At 63.8% G+C, this 27,224-nt stretch overlaps 1 protein-coding gene across 2 annotated transcripts in view; it reads left to right on the top strand.

Annotated features, from left to right (window-relative positions):
- The window catches only part of LOC136621095 (protein polybromo-1-like), a 77,119-nt gene that overhangs the window by 33,565 nt on the left and 16,330 nt on the right, over positions 1–27,224 (top strand). The gene's annotated exons all lie outside the window — the stretch shown is intronic.

Below are 27,224 nucleotides of genomic sequence, written 5' to 3'. Positions count from 1 at the left end.
CCTCCCTGCATTGCCAGGATGTCGGAGCAGACTACGACGGCGGCAGACAGTGAGGGAGCGGAGGCCGTGGTGGGTTCCACAGAGGAAAGGCAACGGGAAGGCTCTGGGGAAGGCTGTAGGAGCACTGGGTCACAGTGAGGGGGACGGGGCTGTGGGTAGGACTACAGCGTGTGCATTGATTTTAGCCAACCCCCGCTGCTTTAGGGTGAGGATTGTTTGTCTTCTTAGGCTTATATTACTTGCTGAAAATGCTGCCATGTTACAGCTGTAAAATGGCAGCATTTACAGCTCATAATAGTGGAGAAGTACGCTTCATCCTTAACCTACAGGGACACCTAAAATCAATCTACACGCTGCTAGGACCTTTGTGCCTTGACCCTATCGGGAGCTGGGGGTGCGAGAGGGGCGTTCCTCCTGTCAAACCCCTAGCTTCCGGTGGCTTCAAAAAACACTAATACCTTCACCTTCTAGGTGTCTCCTTAAGGAGTGATATTACCCCTAACGACCCACATCATAGGCCTCTTACTAGTCAAGCATCCTACTGCACACTGATGAGGGGCAAAATCCCTGAAACAGCTGTCTGTGTATGGATTCTGACTTGGTTTACAATTCCCAATCATTTCTCTACAGACCTTTATGAAGAGTAGGGCATTGATTTGCAGGAATGCTGCCCATCCAATAGGTGGCGCTGCAGAGGTATTGTTCCATTTCCCTTATTTGCATATTGCTAGACAGTTTTGATATATGGAACTGATACTTGTGGTCTTCTGGCCTGCATACAGGTCTACAGAGACCCTCCAGAGTCTATCTCTGTCCATCATCTTATGTTTTTCCATGATTAGACGTGTTTGGCTTATACGCCAGGAAACGCCCATGATGTATACATTTTACTTTTTAAGGGGGACCCAACTGAGGGTTTTTAAGCTTATGGCAAAGGCTGTGGTTGGATTGGTTACAATTTAACCCCAGTGGGTCCCTGAGCCCCCAAAATTTTCATTCGCATTATATTCTGATTCTGGACACTTCCTTTAAGGATACTTTTGCACGGGACGACTGTGAGGTACTTATCCCCTTTACCCAATAGGACGTACATGTATGCCCTTCAGGTGTGGGGTTTGTATGGATCAGGAGCCACCATGGCTACTTGTTGCACCCTGTGTGGAAGACTCCCTGTTGTGTCTTCTGTACTCAGTTGGACATTCTTGTCCAGTCTTCAGTCTTTTTCAGTTAGTCTGTTGTGTAGACATGAGGACACGGACAATATTAGCGCCCCCATCATAGACTGAACCCCCAAACACTTGTAACTGAGGGACAGGAGAAGCCTTTATGACATCACTATAGGTAGAGCTGTATGTTCTCAGCTCTCCATATGGAGCCCCCTATAGCTCCTGTCCCGCAGCAGCTGCCGCCGTGTCACTGGGAGAGGATTCACATTATTATATACTTCTAGAATAAGGGGCGGCAGCGATCACTCTCATCATGACCGCTGTGTAAGGAGAAATCTAGACAAAAGACAAACACCACCATGTCGATTTTATAGAATTTTTTATTAGAATAGAAATAAGCAACATTGTAATGAAATATTACTGGCCCTTTTAAATGATGCAAGGATCACAGTGACTCTCAGGTCGGCCCGGTGGAGACCACAGAACTTGCTGCGGTCCTTCTGAGCAGTCCACCATTGTCCTGAGATGAGAGCCGCCGGACCCAAAGATCCAGAGGAAGGCGAAAAAACCCCCCGGAGAGTTCTACCTCAGGAGGGCAAAAAAATTCCTTCCTGACCCCAGATGTGGCGATCGGTTATCACCCTGGATCCAATCTGTCCTGCTGCTTATTGCTGTATGTATGTGTATATATATGTAATTATAGGTGCAGGAAAGCTGCTACTATAAACAGATATATATCCTGCTTCTAAGAGCCTACAATCTAAAGTATTATAGAAACCCCTCCCCACCCCGCCAGCTGCCATTGGGGCGCCCAGGGCCCCTCACCACCCCGCCAGCTACCAATGGGGCGCCCAGGGCCCCTCACCACCCCGTCAGCTGCCATTGGGGCGCCCAGGGCCCCTCACCACCCCGCCAGCTGCCATTGGGGCGCCCAGGGCCCCTCACCACCCCGCCAGCTGCCTTTGGGGCGCCCAGGGCCCCTCACCACCCCGCCAGCTGCCTTTGGGGCGCCCAGGGCCCCTCACCACCCCGCCAGCTGCCTTTGGGGCGCCCAGGGCCCCTTACCACCCCGCCAGCTGCGTTTGGGGCGCCCAGGGCCCCTCACCACCCGGCCAGCTGCCTTTGGGGCGCCCAAGGCCCCTCACCACCCCGCCAGCTGCCTTCGGGGCGCCCAGGGCCCCTCACCACCCCCCCCAGCTGCCTTTGGGGCGCCCAGAGCCCCTCACCACCCCCCCAGCTGCCTTTGGGGCGCCCAGGGCCCCTCACCACCCCGCCAGCTGCCTTTGGGGCGCCCAGGGCCCCTCACCACCCCGCCAGCTGCCTTTGGGGCGCCCAGGGCCCCTCACCACCCCGCCAGCTGCCTTTGGGGCACCCAGGGCCCCTCACCACCCCGCCAGCTGCCCTTGGGGCGTCCAGGGCCCCTCACCACCCCGCCAGCTGCCATTGGGGCGCCCAGGGCCCCTCAGGGCCCCTCACCACCCCGCCAGCTGCCTTTGGGGCGCCCAGGGCCCCTCACCACCCCGCCAGCTGCCTTTGGGGCGCCCAGGGCCCCTCACCACCCCGCCAGCTGCCTTTGGGGCGCCCAGGGCCCCTCACCACCCCGCCAGTTGCCTTTGGGGCGCCCAGGGCCCCTCACCACCCCGCCAGCTGCCCTTGGGGCGCCCAGGGCCCCTCACCACCCCGTCAGCTGCCTTTGGGGCGCCCAGGGCCCCTCACCACCCCGCCAGCTGCCTTTGGGGCGCCCAGGGCCCCTCACCACCCCGCCAGCTGCCTTTGGGGCGCCCAGGGCCCCTCACAACCCCGCCAGCTGCCTTTGGGGCGCCCAGGGCCCCTCACCACCCCCCAGCTGCCTTTGGGGCGCCCAGGGCCCCTCACCGCCCCGCCAGCTGCTTTTGGGGTGCCCAGGGCCCCTCACAACCCCGCCAGCTGCCTTTGGGGCGCCCAGGGCCCCTCACCACCCCCCAGCTGCCTTTGGGGCGCCCAGGGCCCCTCACCACCCCCCAGCTGCCTTTGGGGCACCCAGGGCCCCTCACCGCCCCGCCAGCTGCCTTTGGGGCGCCCAGGGCCCCTCACCGCCCCGCCAGCTGCCTTTGGGGCGCCCAGGGCCCCTTACCACCCCACCAGCTGCCTTTGGGGCGCCCAGGGCCCCTCACCACCCCGCCAGCTGCCTTTGGGGCGCCCAGGGCCCTTCACCACCCCGGCAGTTGCCTTTGGGGCGCCCAGGGCCCCTCACCACCCCCCAAGTGCCTTTGGGGCGCCCAGGGCCCCTCACCACCCCGCCAGCTGCCTTTGGGGCGCCCAGGGCCCCTCACCACCCCGCCAGCTGCCTTTGGGGCGTCCAAGGCCCCTCACCACCCCGCCAGCTGCCATTGGGGCGCCCAGGGCCCCTCAGGGCCCCTCACCACCCCGCCAGCTGCCTTTGGGGCGCCCAGGGCCCCCCGCCAACACCGCCAGCTGCCTTTGGGGCGCCCAGGGCCCCTCCCCATCCCGCCAGCTGCCTTTGGGGCGCCCAGGGCCCCTCACCACCCCGCCAGCAGCCTTTGGGGCACCCAGGGCCCCTCACCACCCCGCCAGCTGCCTTTGGGGCGCCCAGGGCCCCTCACCACCCCGCCAGCTGCCATTGGGGCGCCCAGGGCCCCTCACCACCCCGCCAGCTGCCTTTGGGGCGCCCACGGTCCCTCACCACCCCGCCAGCTGCCTTTGGGGCGCCCAGGGCCCCTCACCACCCCGCCAGCTGCCTTTGGGGCGCCCAGGGCCCCTTACCACCCCGCCAGCTGCGTTTGGGGCGCCCAGGGCCCCTCACCACCCGGCCAGCTGCCTTTGGGGCGCCCAAGGCCCCTCACCACCCCGCCAGCTGCCTTCGGGGCGCCCAGGGCCCCTCACCACCCCCCCAGCTGCCTTTGGGGCGCCCAGGGCCCCTCACCACCCCCCCAGCTGCCTTTGGGGCGCCCAGGGCCCCTCACCACCCCGCCAGCTGCCTTTGGGGCGCCCAGGGCCCCTCACCACCCCGCCAGCTGCCTTTGGGGCGCCCAGGGCCCCTCACCACCCCCGCCAGCTGCCTTTGGGGCACCCAGGGCCCCTCACCACCCCGCCAGCTGCCCTTGGGGCGTCCAGGGCCCCTCACCACCCCGCCAGCTGCCATTGGGGCGCCCAGGGCCCCTCAGGGCCCCTCACCACCCCGCCAGCTGCCTTTGGGGCGCCCAGGGCCCCTCACCACCCCGCCAGCTGCCTTTGGGGCGCCCAGGGCCCCTCACCACCCCGCCAGCTGCCTTTGGGGCGCCCAGGGCCCCTCACCACCCCGCCAGTTGCCTTTGGGGCGCTCAGGGCCCCTCACCACCCCGCCAGCTGCCCTTGGGGCGCCCAGGGCCCCTCACCACCCCGCCAGCTGCCTTTGGGGCGCCCAGGGCCCCTCACCACCCCGCCAGCTGCCTTTGGGGCGCCCAGGGCCCCTCACCACCCCGTCAGCTGCCTTTGGGGCGCCCAGGGCCCCTCACCACCCCGCCAGCTGCCTTTGGGGCGCCCAGGGCCCCTCACCACCCCGCCAGCTGCCTTTGGGGCGCCCAGGGCCCCTCACAACCCCGCCAGCTGCCTTTGGGGCGCCCAGGGCCCCTCACCACCCCCCAGCTGCCTTTGGGGCGCCCAGGGCCCCTCACCGCCCCGCCAGCTGCTTTTGGGGTGCCCAGGGCCCCTCACAACCCCGCCAGCTGCCTTTGGGGCGCCCAGGGCCCCTCACCACCCCCCAGCTGCCTTTGGGGCGCCCAGGGCCCCTCACCACCCCCCAGCTGCCTTTGGGGCACCCAGGGCCCCTCACCGCCCCGCCAGCTGCCTTTGGGGCGCCCAGGGCCCCTCACCGCCCCGCCAGCTGCCTTTGGGGCGCCCAGGGCCCCTTACCACCCCACCAGCTGCCTTTGGGGCGCCCAGGGCCCCTCACCACCCCGCCAGCTGCCTTTGGGGCGCCCAGGGCCCTTCACCACCCCGGCAGTTGCCTTTGGGGCGCCCAGGGCCCCTCACCACCCCCCAAGTGCCTTTGGGGCGCCCAGGGCCCCTCACCACCCCGCCAGCTGCCTTTGGGGCGCCCAGGGCCCCTCACCACCCCGCCAGCTGCCTTTGGGGCGTCCAAGGCCCCTCACCACCCCGCCAGCTGCCATTGGGGCGCCCAGGGCCCCTCAGGGCCCCTCACCACCCCGCCAGCTGCCTTTGGGGCGCCCAGGGCCCCCCGCCAACACCGCCAGCTGCCTTTGGGGCGCCCAGGGCCCCTCCCCATCCCGCCAGCTGCCTTTGGGGCGCCCAGGGCCCCTCACCACCCCGCCAGCAGCCTTTGGGGCACCCAGGGCCCCTCACCACCCCGCCAGCTGCCTTTGGGGCGCCCAGGGCCCCTCACCACCCCGCCAGCTGCCATTGGGGCGCCCAGGGCCCCTCACCACCCCGCCAGCTGCCTTTGGGGCGCCCACGGTCCCTCACCACCCCGCCAGCTGCCTTTGGGGCGCCCAGGGCCCCTCACCACCCCGCCAGCTGCCTTTGGGGCGCCCAGGGCCCCTTACCACCCCGCCAGCTGCGTTTGGGGCGCCCAGGGCCCCTCACCACCCGGCCAGCTGCCTTTGGGGCGCCCAAGGCCCCTCACCACCCCGCCAGCTGCCTTCGGGGCGCCCAGGGCCCCTCACCACCCCCCCAGCTGCCTTTGGGGCGCCCAGGGCCCCTCACCACCCCCCCAGCTGCCTTTGGGGCGCCCAGGGCCCCTCACCACCCCGCCAGCTGCCTTTGGGGCGCCCAGGGCCCCTCACCACCCCGCCAGCTGCCTTTGGGGCGCCCAGGGCCCCTCACCACCCCCGCCAGCTGCCTTTGGGGCACCCAGGGCCCCTCACCACCCCGCCAGCTGCCCTTGGGGCGTCCAGGGCCCCTCACCACCCCGCCAGCTGCCATTGGGGCGCCCAGGGCCCCTCAGGGCCCCTCACCACCCCGCCAGCTGCCTTTGGGGCGCCCAGGGCCCCTCACCACCCCGCCAGCTGCCTTTGGGGCGCCCAGGGCCCCTCACCACCCCGCCAGCTGCCTTTGGGGCGCCCAGGGCCCCTCACCACCCCGCCAGTTGCCTTTGGGGCGCTCAGGGCCCCTCACCACCCCGCCAGCTGCCCTTGGGGCGCCCAGGGCCCCTCACCACCCCGCCAGCTGCCTTTGGGGCGCCCAGGGCCCCTCACCACCCCCGCCAGCTGCCTTTGGGGCGCCCAGGGCCCCTCACCACCCCGCCAGCTGCCTTTGGGGCGCCCAGGGCCCCTCACCACCCCGCCAGCTGCCTTTGGGGCGCCCAGGGCCCCTCACCACCCCGCCAGTTGCCTTTGGGGCGCCCAGGGCCCCTCACCACCCCGCCAGCTGCCCTTGGGGCGCCCAGGGCCCCTCACCACCCCGCCAGCTGCCTTTGGGGCGCCCAGGGCCCCTCACCACCCCGCCAGCTGCCTTTGGGGCGCCCAGGGCCCCTCACCACCCCGCCAGCTGCCTTTGGGGCGCCCAGGGCCCCTCACAACCCCGCCAGCTGCCTTTGGGGCGCCCAGGGCCCCTCACCACCCCCCAGCTGCCTTTGGGGCGCCCAGGGCCCCTCACCGCCCCGCCAGCTGCTTTTGGGGTGCCCAGGGCCCCTCACAACCCCGCCAGCTGCCTTTGGGGCGCCCAGGGCCCCTCACCACCCCCCCAGCTGCCTTTGGGGCGCCCAGGGCCCCTCACCACCCCCCAGCTGCCTTTGGGGCACCCAGGGCCCCTCACCGCCCCGCCAGCTGCCTTTGGGGCGCCCAGGGCCCCTCACCGCCCCGCCAGCTGCCTTTGGGGCGCCCAGGGCCCCTTACCACCCCACCAGCTGCCTTTGGGGCGCCCAGGGCCCCTCACCACCCCGCCAGCTGCCTTTGGGGCGCCCAGGGCCCCTCACCACCCCGGCAGTTGCCTTTGGGGCGCCCAGGGCCCCTCACCACCCCCCAAGTGCCTTTGGGGCGCCCAGGGCCCCTCACCACCCCGCCAGCTGCCTTTGGGGCGCCCAGGGCCCCTCACCACCCCGCCAGCTGCCTTTGGGGCGTCCAAGGCCCCTCACCACCCCGCCAGCTGCCATTGGGGCGCCCAGGGCCCCTCAGGGCCCCTCACCACCCCGCCAGCTGCCTTTGGGGCGCCCAGGGCCCCCCGCCAACACCGCCAGCTGCCTTTGGGGCGCCCAGGGCCCCTCCCCATCCCGCCAGCTGCCTTTGGGGCGCCCAGGGCCCCTCACCACCCCGCCAGCAGCCTTTGGGGCACCCAGGGCCCCTCACCACCCCGCCAGCTGCCTTTGGGGCGCCCAGGGCCCCTCACCACCCCGCCAGCTGCCATTGGGGCGCCCAGGGCCCCTCACCACCCCGCCAGCTGCCTTTGGGGCGCCCAGGGCCCCTCACCACCCCGCCAGCTGCCTTTGGGGCGCCCAGGGCCCCTCACCACCCCGCCAGCTGCCTTTGGGGCGCCCAGGGCCCCTTACCACCCCGCCAGCTGCGTTTGGGGCGCCCAGGGCCCCTCACCACCCGGCCAGCTGCCTTTGGGGCGCCCAAGGCCCCTCACCACCCCGCCAGCTGCCTTTGGGGCGCCCAGGGCCCCTCACCACCCCCCCAGCTGCCTTTGGGGCGCCCAGGGCCCCTCACCACCCCCCCAGCTGCCTTTGGGGCGCCCAGGGCCCCTCACCACCCCGCCAGCTGCCTTTGGGGCGCCCAGGGCCCCTCACCACCCCGCCAGCTGCCTTTGGGGCGCCCAGGGCCCCTCACCACCCCGCCAGCTGCCTTTGGGGCACCCAGGGCCCCTCTTCACCCCGCCAGCTGCCCTTGGGGCGTCCAGGGCCCCTCACCACCCCGCCAGCTGCCATTGGGGCGCCCAGGGCCCCTCAGGGCCCCTCACCACCCCGCCAGCTGCCTTTGGGGCGCCCAGGGCCCCTCACCACCCCGCCAGCTGCCTTTGGGGCGCCCAGGGCCCCTCACCACCCCGCCAGCTGCCTTTGGGGCGCCCAGGGCCCCTCACCACCCCGCCAGTTGCCTTTGGGGCGCCCAGGGCCCCTCACCACCCCGCCAGCTGCCCTTGGGGCGCCCAGGGCCCCTCACCACCCCGCCAGCTGCCTTTGGGGCGCCCAGGGCCCCTCACCACCCCGCCAGCTGCCTTTGGGGCGCCCAGGGCCCCTCACCACCCCGCCAGCTGCCTTTGGGGCGCCCAGGGCCCCTCACAACCCCGCCAGCTGCGTTTGGGGCGCCCAGGGCCCCTCACCACCCCCCAGCTGCCTTTGGGGCGCCCAGGGCCCCTCACCGCCCCGCCAGCTGCTTTTGGGGTGCCCAGGGCCCCTCACAACCCCGCCAGCTGCCTTTGGGGCGCCCAGGGCCCCTCACCACCCCCCAGCTGCCTTTGGGGCGCCCAGGGCCCCTCACCACCCCCCAGCTGCCTTTGGGGCACCCAGGGCCCCTCACCGCCCCGCCAGCTGCCTTTGGGGCGCCCAGGGCCCCTCACCGCCCCGCCAGCTGCCTTTGGGGCGCCCAGGGCCCCTTACCACCCCACCAGCTGCCTTTGGGGCGCCCAGGGCCCCTCACCACCCCGCCAGCTGCCTTTGGGGCGCCCAGGGCCCCTCACCACCCCGGCAGTTGCCTTTGGGGCGCCCAGGGCCCCTCACCACCCCCCAAGTGCCTTTGGGGCGCCCAGGGCCCCTCACCACCCCCGCCAGCTGCCTTTGGGGCGCCCAGGGCCCCTCACCACCCCGCCAGCTGCCTTTGGGGCGTCCAAGGCCCCTCACCACCCCGCCAGCTGCCATTGGGGCGCCCAGGGCCCCTCAGGGCCCCTCACCACCCCGCCAGCTGCCTTTGGGGCGCCCAGGGCCCCCCGCCAACACCGCCAGCTGCCTTTGGGGCGCCCAGGGCCCCTCCCCATCCCGCCAGCTGCCTTTGGGGCGCCCAGGGCCCCTCACCACCCCGCCAGCAGCCTTTGGGGCACCCAGGGCCTCTCACCACCCCGCCAGCTGCCTTTGGGGCGCCCAGGGCCCCTCACCACCCCGCCAGCTGCCCTTGGGGCGCCCAGGGCCCCTCAGCACCCCGCCAGCTGCCTTTGGGGCGCCCAGGGCTCCTCACCACCCCGCCAGCTGCCTTTGGGGCACCCAGGGCCCCTCACCACCCAGCCAGCTGACATTGGGGCGCCCAGGGCCCCTCACCACCCCCCAGCTGCCTTTGGGGCACCCAGGGCCCCTCACCGCCCCGCCAGCTGCCTTTGGGGCGCCCAGGGCCCCTCACCGCCCCGCCAGCTGCCTTTGGGGCGCCCAGGGCCCCTCACCACCCCGCCAGTTGCCTTTGGGGCGCCCAGGGCCCCTCACCACCCCCCAAGTGCCTCTGGGGCGCCCAGGGCCCCTCACTACCCCGCCAGCTGCCTTTGGGGCGCCCAGGGCCCCTCACCACCCCGCCAACTGCCTTTGGGGCGTCCAGGGCCCCTCACCACCCCGCCAGCTGCCTTTGGGGCGCTCAGGGCCCCTCACCACCCCGCCAGCTGCCTTTGGGGCGCCCAGGGCCCCTCACCACCCCGCCAGCTGCCTTTGGGGCGCCCAGGGCCCCTCACCACCCCGCCAGCTGCCTTTGGGGCGTCCAGGGCCCCTCACCACCCCGCCAGCTGCCTTTGGGGCGCCCAGGGCCCCTCAGCACCCCGCCAGCTGCCTTTGGGGCGCCCAGGGCTCCTCACCACCCCGCCAGCTGCCTTTGGGGCGCCCAGGGCCCCTCACCACCCAGCCAGCTGACATTGGGGCGCCCAGGGCCCCTCACCACCCCCCAGCTGCCTTTGGGGCACCCAGGGCCCCTCACCGCCCCGCCAGCTGCCTTTGGCGCGCCCAGGGCCCCTCACCGCCCCGCCAGCTGCCTTTGGGGCGCCCAGGGCCCCTCACCACCCCGCCAGTTGCCTTTGGGGCGCCCAGGGCCCCTCACCACCCCCCAAGTGCCTCTGGGGCGCCCAGGGCCCCTCACTACCCCGCCAGCTGCCTTTGGGGCGCCCAGGGCCCCTCACCACCCCGCCAACTGCCTTTGGGGCGTCCAGGGCCCCTCACCACCCCGCCAGCTGCCTTTGGGGCGCTCAGGGCCCCTCACCACCCCGCCAGCTGCCTTTGGGGCGCCCAGGGCCCCTCACCACCCCGCCAGCTGCCTTTGGGGCGTCCAGGGCCCCTCACCACCCCGCCAGCTGCCTTTGGGGCGCCCAGGGCCCCTCACCACCCCGCCAGCTGCCTTTGGAGCGCCCAGGGCCCCTCACCACCCCGCCAGCTGCCTTTGGGGCGCTCAGGGCCCCTCACCACTCCGCCAGCTGCCTTTGGGGTGCCCAGGACCCCTCACCACCCTCCAGCTGCCTTTGGGGCGCCCAGGGCCCCTCACCACCCCCCAGCTGCCTTTGGGGCGCCCAGGGCCCCTCACCGCCCCGCCAGCTGCTTTTGGGGCACCCAGGGCCCCTGTCCGCCCCGCCAGCTGCCTTTGGGGCGCCCAGGGCTCCTCAGGGCCCCTCACCACCCCGCCAGCTGCCATTGGGGCGCCCAGGGCCCCTCACCACCCCGCCAGCTGCCTTTGGGGCGCCCAGGGCCCCTCACCACCCCGCCAGCTGCCTTTGGGGCGCCCAGGGCCCCTCACCACCCCGCCAGCTGCTTTGGGGCATCCAGGGCCCCTCACCACCCCGCCAGCTGCCATTGGGGCGCCCAGGGCCCCTCAGGGCCCCTCACCACCCCGCCAGCTGCCTTTGGGGCGCCCAGGGCCCCTCACCACCCCGCCAGTTGCTTTGGGGCGCCCAGGGCCCCTCACCACCCCGCCAGCTGCCTTTGGGGCGCCCTGGGCCCCTCACCACCCCGCCAGTTGCCTTTGGGGCGCCCAGGGCCCCTCACCACCCCCCAAGTGCCTCTGGGGCGCCCAGGGCCCCTCACTACCCCGCCAGCTGCCTTTGGGGCACCCAGGGCCCCTCACCACCCCGCCAACTGCCTTTGGGGCGTCCAGGGCCCCTCACCACCCCACCAGCTGCCATTGGGGCGCCCAGGGCCCCTCAGGGCCCCTCACCACCCCGCCAGCTGCCTTTGGGGCGCTCAGGGCCCCTCACCACCCCGCCAGCTGCCTTTGGGGCGCCCAGGGCCCCTCACCACCCCGCCAGCTGCCTTTGGGGCGCCCAGGGCCCCTCACCACCCCGCCAGTTGCCTTTGGGTTGCCCAGGGCCCCTCACCACCCCGCCAGCTGCCTTTGGAGCGCCCAGGGCCTCTCACCACCCCGCCAGCTGCCATTGGGGCGCCCAGGGCCCCTCACCACCCCGCCCGCTGCCCTTGGGGCACCCAGGGCCCCTCACCACCCCGCCGGCTGCCCTTGGGGCGCCCAGGGCCCCTCACCACCCCGCCAGCTGCCTTTGGGGCGCCCAGGGCCCGTCACCACTCCGTCAGCTGCCTTTGGGGCGCCCAGGGCCCCTCACCACCCCCCAGCTGCCTTTGGGGCGCCCAGGGCCCCTCACCACCACCAGCTGCCTTTGGGGCGCCCAGGGCCCCTCACCACCCCGCCAGCTGCTTTTGGGGCGCCCAGGGCCCCTCAGGGCCCCTCACCACCCCGCCAGCTGCCTTTGGGGCGACCAGGGCCTCTCACCACCCCGCCAGCTGCCTTTGGGGCGCCCAGGGCCCCTCACCACCCCGCCAGCTGCCTTTGGGGCGCCCAGGGCCCCTCACCACCCCGCCAGCTGCCTTTGGGGCGCCCAGGGCCCCTCACCACCCCGCCAGCTGCCTTTGGGGCGTCCAGGGCCCCTCACCACCCCGCCAGCTGCCATTGGGGCGCCCAGGGCCCCTAAGGGCCCCTCACCACCCCGCCAGCTGCCTTTGGGGCGCCCAGGGCCCCTCACCACCCCGCCAGCTGCCTTTGGAGCACCCAGGGCCCCTCACCACCCCGCCAGCTGCCTTTGGGGCGCCCAGGGCCCCTCACCACTCCGCCAGCTGCCTTTGGGGCGCCCAGGGCCCCTCACCACCCCCCAGCTGCCTTTGGGGCGCCCAGGGCCCCTCACCACCCCCCAGCTGCCTTTGGGCCGCCCAGGGCCCCTCACCGCCCCGCCAGCTGCTTTTGGGGCGCCCAGGGCCCCTCACCACCCCGCCAGCTGCCTTTGGGGCGCCCAGGGCCCCTCACCACCCCGCCAGCTGCCTTTGGGGCGCCCAGGGCCCCTCACCACCCCGCCAGCTGCCTTTGGGGCGCCCAGGGCCCCTCAACACCCCGCCAGCTGCCTTTGGGGCGCCCAGGGCCTCTCACAACCCCGCAGCTGTCTTTGGGGCACCCAGGGCCCCTCACCACCCCACAGCTGCCTTTGGGGCGCCCAGGGCACCTCATCACCCCGCTAGCTGCCTTTGGGGCGCCCAGGGCCCCTCAGGGCCCCTCACCACCCCGCCAGCTGCCATTGGAGAGCCCAGGGCCCCTCACCACCCCGCCAGCTGCCTTTGGGGCGCCCAGGGCCCCTTACCACCCCGCCAGCGGCCTTTGGGGCGCCCAGGGCCCCTCACCACCCCGCCAGCTGCTTTTGGGGCGCCCAGGGCCCCTCACCACCCCGCCAGCTGCTTTTGGGGCGCCCAGAGCCCCTCAGGGCCCCTCACCACCCCGCCAGCTGCCTTTGGGGCGCCCAGGGCCCCTCACCACCCTGCCAGCTGCCTTTGGGGCGCCCAGGGCCCCTCACCACCCCGCCAGCTGCCTTTGGGGCGCCCAGGGCCCCTCACCACCCCGCCAGCTGCCTTTGGGGCGCTCAGGGCCCCTCACCACCCTGCCAGCTGCCTTTGGGGCACCCAGGGCCCCTCACCACCCCGCCAGCGGCCTTTGGGGCGTCCAGGGCCCCTCACCACCCCGCCAGCTGCCTTTGGGGCGCCCAGGGCCCCTCAGGGCCCCTCACCACCCCGCCAGCTGCCTTTGGGGTGCCCAGGGCCCCTCACCACCCCGCCAGCTGCCTTTGGGGCGTCCAGGGCCTCTCACCACCCCGCCAGCTGCCATTGGGGCGCCCAGAGCCCCTCAGGGCCCCTCACCACCCCGCCAGCTGCCTTTGGGGCGCCCAGGGCCCCTCACCACCCTGCCAGCTGCCTTTGGGGCGCCCAGGGCCCCTCACCACCCCGCCAGCTGCCTTTGGGGCGCCCAGGGCCCCTCACCACCCCGCCAGCTGCCTTTGGGGCGCTCAGGGCCCCTCACCACCCTGCCAGCTGCCTTTGGGGCACCCAGGGCCCCTCACCACCCCGCCAGCGGCCTTTGGGGCGTCCAGGGCCCCTCACCACCCCGCCAGCTGCCATTGGGGCGCCCAGGGCCCCTCAGGGCCCCTCACCACCCCGCCAGCTGCCTTTGGGGTGCCCAGGGCCCCTCACCACCCCGCCAGCTGCCTTTGGGGCGCCCAGGGCCCCTCACCACCCCGCCAGCTGCCTTTGGGGCGCTCAGGGCCCCTCACCACCCCGCCAGCTGCCTTTGGGGCGTCCAGGGCCTCTCACCACCCCGCCAGCTGCCATTGGGGCGCCCAGGGCCCCTAAGGGCCCCTCACCACCCCGCCAGCTGCCTTTGGGGCGCCCAGTGCCCCTCACCACCCCGCCAGCTGCCTTTGGGGCGCCCAGGGCCCCTCACCACCCTGCCAGCTGCCTTTGGCGTGCCCAGGGCCCCTCAGCACCCCGCCAACTGCCATTGGGGCGCCCAGGGCACCTCCCCTCCCCACCCCGCCAGCTGCGTACCTACCGTCTGGCCTCTTCAAGTTGTCAAACTCAAGTGATGCAAGATGGCTTTGGTTAGAGCTTTGAACATTCTGAGCCCATTGCGATGTCATGTGATGTCATAATAACTGGCAATGTTGTCCTGTGTATCATGGTTAAAGCATTAACCCCTTAGTGACATGGGCTGGACCTAATGATGCAACTTATTTTGGGGTAATTTCATCTCTATTTCTCAAGTCATAGGTTTTTATTAAATTTTTTTTATTTTTGCTGTGTAAGGTTGACCACCTAATACAGTTTTTTTCTTCACTGCGAAATTCGCAGTGTTTTTTTCTTCCAGGGGCCTATGGGACTTGTCAAAATTGCATTGCGCAAAATCGTGATTTCACAGTAAATTGCGATTTTGCCATGATGCGTTTTTAACATTAGAAAGCCCCATACACCTGGGGCAAAAAAGGAGCAAATTCACAAACGCTAGTGGGCGGTCACCCTAAGGACTTGCTTTTGTTTGGCCATCTGCAGGTGGTAGCATGTTTTGGGTAGATATAATGTATGTTATCACACTTTTTTTTGTTATTTTTTTTGAGTCCTCCATTTCTACAGATCTTATTCAGCCTTCATAGTGACATTTATTGATATCGGGCTGCAGATCCTCCGATCGTCTTCTGTAGGACCCAATTAAAAATGCGTGCGCTTTACTAAATAATTAATTTTCATGTCGCTGCACTAAATGTACGGATTGCTCTGCATTATTTCCTCCAGTGAAATTCAACCAAAGAGAAGTTAACCCTTTAGTGACCATACATGTTTTCCCCTCCTGCGTGTCTGGGCTTTAGTCTACATGTCCGTAAAAGCATGCCGGCCCTGTAGAGTAAAGGCCTGAGGTCTGTGCATACGACAGTTCCCTGCTATCGGCTACCAGAGGTACCCAAGATCCTGGAGCTATCGTGTGGGGGCTACGGCATGTGACCCTCCAATTACGCGATTGCCATTATCCAATGGATTGCGGCGATCACATAAAAGTTTATATATTTTTTAAGCTCCTCCCCCCCTCCGGTCACCTGATCTTTGTTATCCGATGATAAAAGCGATCAAGTAACGTTTAAAAAAATCGTATTTTTTAGGGTAAGATGAGATAACTTAACTAAGGCCCCTGGATTAGACCCCCGATGGGATCTTTATCCGTGGACCTTCCGTGAATTCTGTGCATGCGCACGCCGGCAACATGACGGACACATACGCAGAAGCCGGGTAGGGCCCAGAAAATTTAAAATCCCCTTGCTCCTGACTACCAAAGGTAGCCAAGAGCTTTAAGCAGTGACCGGAGGCCCGAATGAGTGGTCCCCGGTCACGTGATCGGCGTTATCCAATAGTATAAAAAGGCTGTGATCTACCTTAAGGCTGGATTCACACAGGGCGGATTTGCCGCGGTTTTGCGGCAGTAGATCGGCCGCGGCAAAACCGCCCGCGGCCGCTAATCTCGGTATTAGCCAGCCATGTGGATGAGATTTCTCAGAAATCTCGTCCACACGGGACGGCTAATCCGCTGCGGGCCCAGGGCCCCTCACCACCCCGCCAGCTGCCATTGGGGCACCCAGGGCACCTCACCACCCTGCCAGCTGCCATTGGGGCGCCCAGGGCCCTTCACCACCCCGCCAGCTGCCTTTGGGGCGTCCAGGGCCCCTCTTCACCCCGCCAGCTGCCTTTGGGGCGCCCAGGGCCCCTCACCACCCCGCCAGCTGCCTTTGGGGCGCCCAGGGCCCCTCACCACCCCGCCAGCTGCCTTTGGGGCGCCCAGGGCCCCTCACCACCCCGCCTGCTGCGTTTGGGGCGCCCAGGGCCCCTCACCACCCCGCCAGTTGCCATTGGGGTGCCCAGGGCACCTCCCCTCCCCACCCCACCAGCTGCGTACCTGCTGTCTGGCCTCTTCAAGTTGTCAAACTCAAGTGATGCAAGATGGCTCTGGTTAGAGCTTTGAACATTCTGAGCCCATTGTGATGTCATGTGATGTCATTATAACTGCCAATGTTGTCCTGTGTATCATGGTTAAAGCATTAACCCCTTAGTGACATGGGCTGGACCTAATGATGCAACTTATTTTGGGGTATTTTCATCTCCATTTCTCAAGTCACAAGGTTTTTATATATTTTTTATTTTTGCTGTATACGGTTGACTACCCAATACAATTCTTTTTCACTGCGGAATTCGCATTTTTTTTTTCTCCAGGGGCCTATGGGACTTGTTTAAACTGCATTGTGCAAAAACGTGATTTCGCGGTAAATTGCGTTTTTTGGGTGTTTTTTTTGCGGCGATGCGTTTTTAACATTAGAAAGCCCCTATACACCTGGGAAAAAAAGGAGCAAATTCGCAAAGGCTAGTGGGTAGTCACCCTAAGGACTTTTTTTGGGCGATCTGCAGGTGGTAGCAATTTTTGGGTAGATATAATGTATGTTATCACACTTTTTTTTGTTATTTTTTTGAGTCCTCCATTTCTACAGATCTTATTCAGCCTTCATAGTGACATTTATTGATATCGGGCTGCAGATCCTCCAATCGTCTTCTGTAGGACCCAATTAAAAATGCGTGTGCTTTACTAAATAATTACATTTCATGTCGCTGCACTAAATGTACGGATTGCTCTGCATTATTTCCTCCAGTGAAATTCAACCAAAGAGAAGTTAACCCCTTAGTGACCATACGTGTTTTCCCCTCCTGCGTGTCTGGGCTTTAGTCTACATGTCCGTAAAAGCATGCCGGCCCTGTAGAGTAAAGGCCTGAGGTCTGTGCGTACGACATTGCCCTGCTATCGGCTACCAGAGGTACCCAAGATCCTGGAGCTATCGTGTGGGGGCTACGGCATGTGACCCTCCAATTACGCGATTGCCATTATCCAATGGATAGCGGCGATCACATAAAAGTTTATATTTTTTTAAGCTCCTCCCCCCCTCCGGTCACCTGATCTTTGTTATCCGATGATAAAAGCGATCAAGTAACGTTTAAAAAAATCGTATTTTTTAGGGTAAGATGAGATAACTTATCTAAGGCCCCTGGATTAGACCCCCGATGGGATCTTTATCCGTGGACCTTCCCTGAATTCTGTGCATGCGCACGCCGGCAACATGACGGACACATACGCAGAAGCCGGGTAGGGCCCAGAAAATTTAAAATCCCCTTGCTCCTGACTACCAAAGGTAGCCAAGAGCTTTAAGCAGTGACCGGAGGCCCGAATGAGTGGTCCCCGGTCACGTGATCGCCGTTATGCAATAGTATAAAAAGGCTGTGATCTACCTTAAGGCTGGATTCACACAGGGCGGATTTGCCGCGGTTTTGCCGCAGTAGATCGGCCGCGGCAAAACCGCCCGCGGCCTCTAATCTCGGTATTAGCCAGCCATGTGGATGAGATTTCTCAGAAATCTCGTCCACACGGGACGGCTAATCCGCTGCGGGCCCAGGGCCCCTCACCACCCCGCCTGCTGCCTTTGGGGCGCCCAGGGCCCCTCACCACCCCGCCAGCTGCCATTGGGGCGCCCAGGGCACCTCCCCTCCCCACCCCACCAGCTGCGTACCTGCTGTCTGGCCTCTTCAAGTTGTCAAACTCAAGTGATGCAAGATGGCTCTGGTTAGAGCTTTGAACATTCTGAGCCCATTGTGATGTCATGTGATGTCATTATAACTGCCAATGTTGTCCTGTGTATCATGGTTAAAGCATTAACCCCTTAGTGACATGGGCTGGACCTAATGATGCAACTTATTTTGGGGTAATTTCATCTCTATTTCTCAAGTCATAGGTTTTTTTTTATTTTTTTTTATTTTTGCTGCCTTTGGGGCGCCCAGGGCCCCTCACCACCCCGCCAGCTGCCTTTGGGGCATCCAGGGCCCCTCACCACCCCGCCAGCTGCCATTGGGGCGCCCAGGGCCCCTCAGGACCCCTCACCACCCCGCCAGCTGCCTTTGGGGCGCCCAGGGCCCCTCACCACCCCGCCAGCTGCCTTTGGAGCGCCCAGGGCCCCTCACCACCCCGCCAGCTGCCTTTGGGGCGCCCAGGGCCCCTCACCACTCCGCCAGCTGCCTTTGGGGCGCCCAGGGCCCCTCACCACCCCCCAGCTGCCTTTGGGGCGCCCAGGGCCCCTCACCACCCCCCAGCTGCCTTTGGGGCGCCCAGGGCCCCTCACCGCCCCGCCAGCTGCTTTTGGGGCGCCCAGGGCCCCTCACCACCCCGCCAGCTGCCTTTGGGGCGCCCAGGGCCCCTCACCACCCCGACAGCTGCCTTTGGGGCGCCCAGGGCCTCTCACAACCCTGCAGCTGCCTTTGGGGCACCCAGGGCCCCTCACCACCCCACAGCTGCCTTTGGGGCACCCAGGGCCCCTCACCACCCCACAGCTGCCTTTGGGGCGCCCAGGGCACCTCACGACCCGCCAGCTGCCTTCGGGGCGCCCAGGGCCCCTCAGGGCCCCTCACCACCCCGCGAGCTGCCATTGGAGAGCCCAGGGCCCCTCACCACCCCGCGAGCTGCCTTTGGGGCGCCCAGGGCCCCTCACCACCCCGCCAGCGGCCTTTGGGGCGCCCAGGGCCCCTCACCACCCCGCCAGCTGCTTTTGGGGCGCCCAGGGCCCCTCACCACCCCGCCAGCTGCTTTTGGGGCGCCCAGAGCTCCTCAGGGCCCCTCACCACCCCGCCAGCTGCCATTGGGGCGCCCAGGGCCCCTCACCACCCTGCCAGCTGCCTTTGGGGCGCCCAGGGCCCCTCACCACCCCGCCAGCTGCCTTTGGGGCGCCCAGGGCCCCTCACCACCCCGCCATCTGCCTTTGGGGCGCTCAGGGCCCCTCACCACCCTGCCAGCTGCCTTTGGGGCACCCAGGGCCCCTCACCACTCCGCCAGCTGCCTTTGGGGCGTCCAGGGCCCCTCACCACCCCGCCAGCTGCCATTGGGGCGCCCAGGGCCCCTCAGGGCCCCTCACCACCCCGCCAGCTGCCTTTGGGGCGCCCAGGGCCCCTCACCACCCCGCCAGCTGCATTTGGGGCGCCCAGGGCCCCTCACCACCCCGCCAGCTGCTTTTGGGGCGCCCAGGGCCCCTCACCACCCCGCCAGCTGCTTTTGGGGCGCCCAGGGCCCCTCAGGGCCCCTCACCACCCCGCCAGCTGCCTTTGGGGCGCCCAGGGCCCCTCACCACCCCGCCAGCTGTCTTTGGGGCGCCCAGGGCCCCTCACCACCCCGCCAGCTGCCTTTGGGGCGCTCAGGGCCCCTCACCACCCCGCCAGCTGCCTTTGGGGCGCCCAGGGCCCCTCACCACCCCGCCAGCTGCCTTTGGGGCGTCCAGGGCCTCTCACCACCCCGCCAGCTGCCATTGGGGCGCCCAGGGCCCCTAAGGGCCCCTCACCACCCCGCCAGCTGCCTTTGGGGCGCCCAGGGCCCCTCACCACCCCGCCAGCTGCCTTTGGGGCGCCCAGGGCCCCTAACCACCCTGCCAGCTGCCTTTGGCGTGCCCAGGGCCCCTCAGCACCCCGCCAACTGCCATTGGGGCGCCCAGGGCACCTCCCCTCCCCACCCCGCCAGCTGCGTACCTACCGTCTGGCCTCTTCAAGTTGTCAAACTCAAGTGATGCAAGATGGCTTTGGTTAGAGCTTTGAACATTCTGAGCCCATTGCGATGTCATGTGATGTCATAATAACTGCCAATGTTGTCCTGTGTATCATGGTTAAAGCATTAACCCCTTAGTGACATGGGCTGGACCTAATGATGCAACTTATTTTGGGGTAATTTCATCTCTATTTCTCAAGTCATAGGTTTTTTTTAATTTTTTTTTATTTTTGCTGTGTAAGGTTGACCACCTAATAAAGTTTTTTTCTTCACTGCGAAATTCGCAGTGTTTTTTTTCTCCAGGGGCCTATGGGACTTGTCAAAATTGCATTGCGGAAAATCGTGATTTCACAGTAAATTGCGATTTTGCCATGATGCGTTTTTAACATTAGAAAGCCCCATACACCTGGGGCAAAAAAGGAGCAAATTCACAAACGCTAGTGGGTAGTCACCCTAAGGACTTGCTTTTGTTTGGCCATCTGCAGGTGGTAGCATGTTTTGGGTAGATATAATGTATGTTATCACACTTTTTTTTGTTATTTTTTTTGAGTCCTCCATTTCTACAGATCTTATTCAGCCTTCATAGTGACATTTATTGATATCGGGCTGCAGATCCTCCGATCGTCTTCTGTAGGACCCAATTAAAAATGCGTGCGCTTTACTAAATAATTAATTTTCATGTCGCTGCACTAAATGTACGGATTGCTCTGCATTATTTCCTCCAGTGAAATTCAACCAAAGAGAAGTTAACCCTTTAGTGACCATACATGTTTTCCCCTCCTGCGTGTCTGGGCTTTAGTCTACATGTCCGTAAAAGCATGCCGGCCCTGTAGAGTAAAGGCCTGAGGTCTGTGCATACGACAGTTCCCTGCTATCGGCTACCAGAGGTACCCAAGATCCTGGAGCTATCGTGTGGGGGCTACGGCATGTGACCCTCCAATTACGCGATTGCCATTATCCAATGGATAGCGGCGATCACATAAAAGTTTATATTTTTTTTAAGCTCCTCCCCCCCTCCGGTCACCTGATCTTTGTTATCCGATGATAAAAGCGATCAAGTAACGTTTAAAAAAATCGTATTTTTTAGGGTAAGATGAGATAACTTATCTAAGGCCCCTGGATTAGACCCCCGATGGGATCTTTATCCGTGGACCTTCCCTGAATTCTGTGCATGCGCACGCCGGCAACATGACGGACACATACGCAGAAGCCGGGTAGGGCCCAGAAAATTTAAAATCCCCTTGCTCCTAACTACCAAAGGTAGCCAAGAGCTTTAAGCAGTGACCGGAGGCCCGAATGAGTGGTCCCCGGTCACGTGATCGGCGTTATCCAATAGTATAAAAAGGCTGTGATCTACCTTAAGGCTGGATTCACACAGGGCGGATTTGCCGCGGTGTTGCCGCAGTAGATCGGCCGCGGCAAAACCCACCGCGGCCGCTAATCTCGGTATTAGCCAGCCATGTGGATGAGATTTCTCAGAAATCTCGTCCACACGGGACGGCTAATCCGCTGCGGGCCCAGGGCCCCTCACCACCCTGCCAGCTACCATTGGGGCACCCAGGGCCCCTCACCACCCTGCCAGCTGCCATTGGGGCGCCCAGGGCCCTTCACCACCCCGCCAGCTGCCTTTGGGGCGTCCAGGGCCCCTCTTCACCCCGCCAGCAGCCTTTGGGGCGTCCAGGGCCCCTCTTCATCCCGCCAGCTGCCTTTGGGGCGCCCAGGGCCCCTCTTCACCCCGCCAGCTGCCTTTGGGGCGCCAGGGCCCCTCACCACCCCGCCAGCTGCTTTTGGGGCGCCCAGGGCCCCTCACCACCCCGCCAGCTGCCTTTGGGGCGCCCAGGGCCCCTCACCACCCCGCCAGCTGCCTTTGGGGCGCCCAGGGCCCCTCACCACCCTGCCTGCTGCCTTTGGGGCGCCCAGGGCCCCTCACCACCCCGCCAGCTGCCATTGGGGCACCCAGGGCCCCTCACCACCCTGCCTGCTGCCTTTCGGGCGCCCAGGGCCCCTCACCACCCCGTCAGCTGCCATTGGGGCACCCAGGGCACCTCCCCTCCCCACCCCGCCAGCTGCGTACCTGCTGTCTGGCCTCTTCAAGTTGTCAAACTCAAGTGATGCAAGATGGCTCTGGTTAGAGCTTTGAACATTCTGAGCCCATTGTGATGTCATGTGATGTCATTATAACTGCCAATGTTGTCCTGTGTATCATGGTTAAAGCGTTAACCCCTTAGTGACATGGGCTGGACCTAATGATGCAACTTATTTTGGGGTATTTTCATCTCCATTTCTCAAGTCACAAGGTTTTTATATATTTTTTATTTTTGCTGTATACGGTTGACTACCCAATACAATTCTTTTTCACTGCGGAATTCGCATTTTTTTTTCTCCAGGGGCCTATGGGACTTGTTTAAACTGCATTGTGCAAAAACGTGATTTCGCGGTAAATTGCGTTTTTTGGGTGTTTTTTTTGCGGGGATGCGTTTTTAACATTAGAAAGCCCCTATACACCTGGGAAAAAAAGGAGCAAATTCGCAAAGGCTAGTGGGTAGTCACCCTAAGGACTTTTTTGGGGCGATCTGCAGGTGGTAGCATGTTTTGGGTAGATATAATGTATGTTATCACACTTTTTTTTGTTATTTTTTTGAGTCCTCCATTTCTACAGATCTTATTCAGCCTTCATAGTGACATTTATTGATATCGGGCTGCAGATCCTCCAATCGTCTTCTGTAGGACCCAATTAAAAATGCGTGTGCTTTACTAAATAATTACATTTCATGTCGCTGCACTAAATGTACGGATTGCTCTGCATTATTTCCTCCAGTGAAATTCAACCAAAGAGAAGTTAACCCCTTAGTGACCATACGTGTTTTCCCCTCCTGCGTGTCTGGGCTTTAGTCTACATGTCCGTAAAAGCATGCCGGCCCTGTAGAGTAAAGGCCTGAGGTCTGTGCGTACGACATTGCCCTGCTATCGGCTACCAGAGGTACCCAAGATCCTGGAGCTATCGTGTGGGGGCTACGGCATGTGACCCTCCAATTACGCGATTGCCATTATCCAATGGATAGCGGCGATCACATAAAAGTTTATATTTTTTTTAAGCTCCTCCCCCCCTCCGGTCACCTGATCTTTGTTATCCGATGATAAAAGCGATCAAGTAACGTTTAAAAAAATCGTATTTTTTAGGGTAAGATGAGATTACTTATCTAAGGCCCCTGGATTAGACCCCCGATGGGATCTTTATCCGTGGACCTTCCGTGAATTCTGTGCATGCGCACGCCGGCAACATGACGGACACATACGCAGAAGCCGGGTAGGGCCCAGAAAATTTAAAATCCCCTTGCTCCTGACTACCAAAGGTAGCCAAGAGCTTTAAGCAGTGACCGGAGGCCCGAATGAGTGGTCCCCGGTCACGTGATCGGCGTTATCCAATAGTATAAAAAGGTTGTGATCTACCTTAAGGCTGGATTCACACAGGGCGGATTTGCCGCGGTTTTGCCGCAGTAGATCGGCCGCGGCAAAACCGCCCGCGGCCGCTAATCTCGGTATTAGCCAGCCATGTGGATGAAATTTCTCAGAAATCTCGTCCACACGGGACGGCTAATCCGCTGCGGGCCCAGGGCCCCTCACCACCCCGCCTGCTGCCTTTGGGGCGCCCAGGGCCCCTCACCACCCCGCCAGCTGCCATTGGGGCGCCCAGGGCACCTCCCCTCCCCACCCCACCAGCTGCGTACCTGCTGTCTGGCCTCTTCAAGTTGTCAAACTCAAGTGATGCAAGATGGCTCTGGTTAGAGCTTTGAACATTCTGAGCCCATTGTGTTGTCATGTGATGTCATTATAACTGCCAATGTTGTCCTGTGTATCATGGTTAAAGCATTAACCCCTTAGTGACATGGGCTGGACCTAATGATGCAACTTATTTTGGGGTATTTTCATCTCCATTTCTCAAGTCACAAGGTTTTTATATATTTTTTATTTTTGCTGTATACGGTTGACTACCCAATACAATTCTTTTTCACTGCGGAATTCGCTTTTTTTTTTTCCTCCAGGGGCCTATGGGACTTGTTTAAACTGCATTGTGCAAAAACGTGATTTCGCGGTAAATTGCGTTTTTTTGGGTGTTTTTTTTGCGGCGATGCGTTTTTAACATTAGAAAGCCCCTATACACCTGGGAAAAAAAGGAGCAAATTCGCAAAGGCTAGTGGGTAGTCACCCTAAGGACTTTTTTTGGGCGATCTGCAGGTGGTAGCAATTTTTGGGTAGATATAATGTATGTTATCACACTTTTTTTTGTTATTTTTTTGAGTCCTCCATTTCTACAGATCTTATTCAGCCTTCATAGTGACATTTATTGATATCGGGCTGCAGATCCTCCAATCGTCTTCTGTAGGACCCAATTAAAAATGCGTGTGCTTTACTAAATAATTACATTTCATGTCGCTGCACTAAATGTACGGATTGCTCTGCATTATTTCCTCCAGTGAAATTCAACCAAAGAGAAGTTAACCCCTTAGTGACCATACGTGTTTTCCCCTCCTGCGTGTCTGGGCTTTAGTCTACATGTCCGTAAAAGCATGCCGGCCCTGTAGAGTAAAGGCCTGAGGTCTGTGCGCACGACATTGCCCTGCTATCGGCTACCAGAGGTACCCAAGATCCTGGAGCTATCGTGTGGGGGCTAAGGCATGTGACCCTCCAATTACGCGATTGCCATTATCCAATGGATAGCGGCGATCACATAAAAGTTTATATTTTTTTTAAGCTCCTCCCCCCCTCCGGTCACCTGATCTTTGTTATCCGATGATAAAAGCGATCAAGTAACGTTTTAAAAAATCGTATTTTTTAGGGTAAGATTAGAGATAACTTATCTAAGGCCCCTGGATTAGACCCCCGATGGGATCTTTATCCGTGGACCTTCCGTGAATTCTGTGCATGCGCACGTCGGCAACATGACGGACACATACGCAGAAGCCGGGTAGGGCCCAGAAAATTTAAAATCCCCTTGCTCCTGACTACCAAAGGTAGCCAAGAGCTTTAAGCAGTGACCGGAGGCCCGAATGAGTGGTCCCCGGTCACGTGATCGGCGTTATCCAATAGTATAAAAAGGCTGTGATCTACCTTAAGGCTGGATTCACACAGCGCGGTTTTGCCGCAGTAGATCGGCCGCGGCAAAACCCACCGCGGCCGCTAATCTCGGTATTAGCCAGCCATGTGGATGAGATTTCTCAGAAATCTCGTCCACACGGGACGGCTAATCCGCTGCGGGCCCAGGGCCCCTCACCACCCTGCCAGCTGCCATTGGGGCACCCAGGGCCCCTCACCACCCCGCCAGCTGCCTTTGGGGCGCCCAGGGCCCCTCACCACCCCGCCAGCTGCCTTTGGGGCGCCCAGGGCCCCTCACCACCCCGCCAGCTGCCTTTGGGGCGTCCAGGGCCCCTCACCACCCCGCCAGCTGCCATTGGGGCGCCCAGGGCCCCTCAGGGCCCCTCACCACCCCGCCAGCTGCCTTTGGGGCGCCCAGGGCCCCTCACCACCCCGCCAGCTGCCTTTGGAGCGCCCAGGGCCCCTCACCACCCCGCCAGCTGCCTTTGGGGCGCCCAGGGCCCCTCACCACTCCGCCAGCTGCCTTTGGGGCACCCAGGGCCCCTCACCACCCCCCAGCTGCCTTTGGGGCGCCCAGGGCCCCTCACCACCCCCCAGCTGCCTTTGGGGCGCCCAGGGCCCCTCACCGCCCCGCCAGCTGCTTTTGGGGCGCCCAGGGCCCCTCACCACCCGCCAGCTGCCTTTGGGGCGCCCAGGGCCCCTCACCACCCGCCAGCTGCCTTTGGGGCGCCCAGGGCCCCTCACCACCCCGCCAGCTGCCTTTGGGGCGCCCAGGGCCCCTCACCACCCCGCCAGCTGCCTTTGGGGCGCCCAGGGCCTCTCACAACCCCGCAGCTGCCTTTGGGGCACCCAGGGCCCCTCACCACCCCACAGCTGCCTTTGGGGCGCCCAGGGCACCTCACCACCCCGCCAGCTGCTTTTGGGGCGCCCAGGGCCCCTCACCACCCCGCCAGCTGCTTTTGGGGCGCCCAGAGCCCCTCAGGGCCCCTCACCACCCCGCCAGCTGCCTTTGGGGCGCCCAGGGCCCCTCACCACCCCGCCAGCTGCTTTTGGGGCGCCCAGGGCCCCTCAGGGCCCCTCACCACCCCGCCAGCTGCCTTTGGGGCGCTCAGGGCCCCTCACCACCCTGCCAGCTGCCTTTGGGGCGCTCAGGGCCCCTCACCACCCCGCCAGCTGCCTTTGGGGCACCCAGGGCCCCTCACCACCCCGCCAGCTGCCTTTGGGGCGTCCAGGGCCCCTCACCACCCCGCCAGCTGCCATTGGGGCGCCCAGGGCCCCTCAGGGCCCCTCACCACCCCGCCAGCTGCCTTTGGGGCGCCCAGGGCCCCTCACCACCCCGCCAGCTGCCTTTGGGGCGCCCAGGGCCCCTCACCACCCCGCCAGCTGCCTTTGGGGCGCCCAGGGCCCCTCACCACCCCGCCAGCTGCCTTTGGGGCGTCCAGGGCCCCTCACCACCCTGCCAGCTGCTTTTGGGGCGCCCAGGGCCCCTCAGGGCCCCTCACCACCCCGCCAGCTGCCTTTGGGGCGCCCAGGGCCCCTCACCACCCCGCCAGCTGCCTTTGGGGCGCCCAGGGCCCTTCACCACCCCGCCAGCTGCCTTTGGGGCGCTCAGGGCCCCTCACCACCCCGCCAGCTGCCTTTGGGGCGCCCAGGGCCACTCACCACCCCACCAGCTGCCTTTGGGGCGTCCAGGGCCTCTCACCACCCCGCCAGCTGCCATTGGGGCGCCCAGGGCCCCTAAGGGCCCCTCACCACCCTGCCAGCTGCCTTTGGCGTGCCCAGGGCCCCTCAGCACCCCGCCAACTGCCATTGTATATTTTTGTATGTTTTTGATGATCTTTTATCTTGTTCAAAGCCCTGGTCGGTTGCATTTACTTTACTGGGGGAGTGAGGAAGTATAGGAACTTATTGGAATATAGGGATGGTCTGAGGATACACAGTATTTTGTACAATGGGTGCACCTGTACTTGTTAGGTGGGCTGCACATGTCTGAGCCGGATTCTGCATGCGGGAGCCCACAGCGGAACCCAGCCCTGACAGCAGCCGGCAACCCTGCGTACTTGACTTTCTTTTCTCTGTATTGTGGAAGGTCGCGGAGAGCCGCTGTTGGACATGTGCAGTATAGATTTTGTTTTCTACATTTTTTTTTTCCATGCCGTTGCTTGGCGATGATGCGGAATCCGCAGTCTGTCCACAATGTCAATTACAGACAGGCTGCAGGTCGGACTGCCTCCAATGACTTCAATGGAAGCCATCCGCACAAAAATGCAGCATGCTGAGATTTCTTTCCTACGCTCATAGAAACTACATTTGGTTTCCGTGAGTATGCCAGAATAATCTATTTCGCATTGCATGCTATGAATAGAATCTGCTGCAGTTTCGCAGTGCGGACGCCCGCAGTGGATTCTGCTGCAAAAATCTGTGCAGACCCCCTTAAAAAAATAAAATACATTTTCATGGTCTGATAAAGAGCAAGAAACCATGTCCACCCCAGATGCTCCACCTTAACAAGCTATTTTAATAAATGATTGTATTGTCCTCTTATTCAGAATATCAGCATCTATCAGGTCCCATTTGTGCAGATTTAAGGAATTTCTTTCACTTTTTTTTAATTATTCCCTTTTCCGGGTTTAATTGCAGTTTCTTTTGTGGGACTGGGTTTGCCCTGATATAAGCATTTCTGGGTGATACTTTCAGCTGCGGTGTTAGT

The sequence above is a fragment of the Eleutherodactylus coqui genome, chromosome 3, assembly GCF_035609145.1.
Source record: "Eleutherodactylus coqui strain aEleCoq1 chromosome 3, aEleCoq1.hap1, whole genome shotgun sequence".
NCBI lineage: Eukaryota > Metazoa > Chordata > Amphibia > Anura > Eleutherodactylidae > Eleutherodactylus > Eleutherodactylus coqui.
Note: the sequence above shows the minus strand (reverse complement) of the source record. Positions and strands in the feature narration are given on the sequence as shown.